Source organism: Urtica dioica, chromosome 1 (assembly GCF_054948205.1).
Source record: "Urtica dioica subsp. dioica isolate 48M chromosome 1, U.dioica_male_clone48M_v1_H2, whole genome shotgun sequence".
Taxonomy (NCBI): Eukaryota; Viridiplantae; Streptophyta; class Magnoliopsida; order Rosales; family Urticaceae; genus Urtica; species Urtica dioica.
This window is the reverse complement of record NC_142756.1, coordinates 58,786,607-58,790,264: the sequence shown is the minus strand read 5'-3', so window position 1 is coordinate 58,790,264 and position 3,658 is coordinate 58,786,607. Positions and strand designations below refer to the sequence as shown.

At 41.5% G+C, this 3,658-nt stretch overlaps 1 non-coding gene across 1 annotated transcript; it reads left to right on the top strand.

Annotated features, from left to right (window-relative positions):
- On the top strand, positions 1 to 104 carry LOC149408256 (small nucleolar RNA R71). Its single transcript, XR_016301840.1, has one exon. It is a non-coding gene; the product is annotated as a small nucleolar RNA R71 (small nucleolar RNA).
- Positions 105 to 3,658: the final 3,554 nt, after the last annotated feature.

Below are 3,658 nucleotides of genomic sequence, written 5' to 3'. Positions count from 1 at the left end.
ATGCCATGGTTAGGACACTTCCGCTGCAGCTCCTTGAAGCGTCCCCAAGCTTCAAATAAAGACTCACCCTCAAACTGGGAGAACGAATGGATCTCGTTGCGTCTCTTGTGCATATTCTCGAACGGGAAGAACTTTGAGATGAATTTGACGCGCAGGTCGGCCCACGAGGTGATGGAACCCGGCGGAAGGGAGTTGAGCCACGTCTTCGCTCGGTCCCTTATTGAAAACGGGAAGAGGCGGAGGCGGATGGCTTCGTCGGACACGTTGTGGAGCTTGAACGTGTTGCTGATCTCGACGAAGTTGGTGAGATGGTCTTGCGGGTCTTCGGCCGGTGATCCCGAAAATTGGGATTGTTGCACCATATGGATCACGCCGGTCTTGATTTCGAAATTCTGATTTCCCGCAAGTACCGGAAGAACAATGGCCGATTGTGTGGCATCGGTCGGCGGCAGCCCGTATTGGAACAGGGTCTTGGGCTCCTCGGCGTTGTTCCTGTTTTCTTCCATTGCTCGTTCCTTTGATTCTTTTCTATTTTTCTGGCAAAATTTTTCGATCTCGGAGTTTATTGGAATGAGAGCTGATGACCCGTCTTTTCGCATACACCTTCAAAAGCAAGAAAGTGACGCGAAAAGTTAGAAAACAAAAATTAAGAAATTAAATAGCAAGAGCAAGTAAATTCAATCGCTATTGTAGACTAGTCCCCGGCAACGGCGCCAAAAACTTGTTGCGATATTTTTATAACTAGCACGCAAGCGAACGTATCGAATAAGTAATAGTGTTAAGTAAGTAACGGATATCGATCCCACATAGACTAGTTACTATAGCGATTTTCTAAAACTTGATGCTAATTAATTCCAAGTAAAATTAAGAAGATGGTTGTAACAAAAGCAATAATAAAACTAAAGCATAGAGTTAAATACGAGTTTTGCAAGAAGAGAAAGTAGGGGTCACGATTTCACCGGAACTAACTAGGACGGGGGTTTCGGGCTCGAACAACAAAATCTACTCCTATGGATGCTAATCTCACTCTATCAAAATTGTTCACTAACCTCTCTCGAGTGTTCTAGCAAACCTATGCAATTGACGGATTATTATCCTCTCGGCATCTAATCCTATTAAAACAATCACACGCAATGAAACAAGAGTTCAAACGATTACATAAATTGCCTAGATTTTCTAACCTAGGATCAACTATGATGACATGAACAAAAGCACGATTATTTACTCTCTCTCGAGTAGCTAAACAATCCTAGATAACAATTCTAATGGTGATCAAGCACTAGAAAGCATAATGAACAATTCACATCAAGCAATCCATAATAAGGGAGCAAACAATAATTATCTAACCCTAACGAGCCCCCCAACCATTATCAATCCCGGCTACTTCGCAACCCCGTAAGAAACTTAGCCTCTAATGGTATTCATAATCAACGCTAAACACAACAGAATAATTAAAAGCACTAAAATAAAGATTGAAACCAAAACAGAATTTATATTAAATAAAATTGATGTTCAACAATAATTTAAAGCAATAAAATAAATAAAAGAAGAGAAAAAAGAAGAACGAATGAATTCGGAAAAGGAGAACTCGTCGGGTTGTCAATTCCGTTGAAGAACGCATTTTTCCTCTTTTAAAAGCTCTCAAGAACAACCAAACAATAAAATAGAAACTAAAACAAAAGGAAAGATTGTGTTTTCAAAGCTTAGAGTCTAATATGTAGGTCAGGGGGTGATTTTCGGAGTTATCTGAGCCTTCCAATTCAATCCAAGGGTCAAAAATCTTCAGAAAACGCTAATTTCCTAATCCAGTAATACGCAGGCGCGCGGCGCGCGGACCCAGCTCCAGGTTATGCGCGAAGCGCGCATAAGACTCTGTGTGATTTTCACGATTTGCGTTCCCGTATGCGCGGCGCGCTGTCGTTGATGCGCGGCGCTCGGTCTCGAATCTTGTCATCGCGCGGTGCGCGATGGAGGGTGCGCGGCGCGCGTAGTCGCCAACTTTCTTGCTTGTGCATTTTTACTCTATTTCGACCGTTTTGTCTCCAAATCCCGTCCTCTTTCCACGAAATTGATTGTAGACGCTCTATTACTCCTCTGAACCTGAAACTACTCAAAAACCTACTAAAAACCATTAGAATACTTGAGGACTCGTCGGTTTTTGGTTCGGGAAATAGGAGTTTTACGCGTGATTAACGCACCTATCAATAGTGTTACGTAAGTAACGGATATCGATCCCACAGAGACTAGTTACTATTGCGATTTTCTAAAACTTGATGCTAATTAATTCCAAGTAAAATTAAGAAGATGGTTGTAACAAAAGCAATAATAAAACTAAAGCAGAGACTTAAATACGAGTTTTGCAAGAAGAGAAAGTAGGGGTCACGATTTCACCGGAACTAACTAGGACGGGGGTTTCGGGCTCGAACAACAAAATCTACTCATATGGATGCTAATCTCACTCTATCAAAATTGTTCACTAACCTCTCTCGAGTGTTCTAGCAAACCTATGCAATTGACGGATTATTATCCTCTCGGCATCTAATCCAATTAAAACAATTACACGCAATGAAACAAGAGTTCAAACGATTACATAAATTGCCTAGATTTTCTAACCTAGGATCAACTATGATGACATGAACAAAAGCACGATTATTTACTCTCTCTCGAGTAGCTAAACAATCCTAGATAACAATTCTAATGGTGATCAAGCACTAGAAAGCATAATAAACAATTCACATCAAGCAATCCATAATAAGGGAGCAAACAATAATTATCTAACCCTAACGAGCCCCCCAACCATTATCAATCCCGGCTACTTCGCAACCCCATAAGAAACTTAGCCTCTAATGGTATTCATAATCAACGCTAAACACAACAGAATAATTAAAAGCACTATAATAAAGATTGAAACCAAAATAGAATTCATATTAAATAAAATTGATGTTCAACAATAATTTAAAGCAATAAAATAAATAAACGAAGAGAAGAAAGAAGAACGAATGAATTCGGAGAAGGAGAACTCGTCGGGTTGTCAATTCCGTTGAAGAACGCCTTTTTCCTCTTTTAAAAGCTCTCAAGAACAACCAAACAATAAAATAGAAACTAAAACAAAAGGAAAGATTGTGTTTTCAGAGCTTAGAGTCTAATATGTAGGTCAAGGGGTGATTTTCGGAGTTATTCTGAGCCTTCCAATTCAATCCAAGGGTCAAAAATCTTCAGAAAACGTTAATTTCCTATTCCAGTAATGCGCAGGCGCGCGGCGCGCGGTCATCTATGCGCGGCGCGCGGACCCAGCTCTAGGTTATGCGCGGAGCGTGCATAAGACTCTGTGTGATTTTCACGATTTGCGTTCCCGTATGCGCGGCGCGCTGTCGTTGATGCGCGGCGCGCGGTCTCGAATCCTGTCATCGCGCGGCGCGCGATGGAGGGTGCGCGGTGCGCGTAGTCGCCAACTTTCTTGCTTGTGCTTTTTTACTCTATTTTGACCGTTTTGTCTCCAAATCCCGTCCTCTTTCCACGAAATTGATTGTAGACGCTCTATTACTCCTCTGAACCTGAAACTACTCAAAAACCTACTAAAAACCATTAGAATACTTGAGGACTCGTCGGTTTTTGGTTCGGGAAATAGGAGTTTTACGCGTGATTAACGCACCTATCA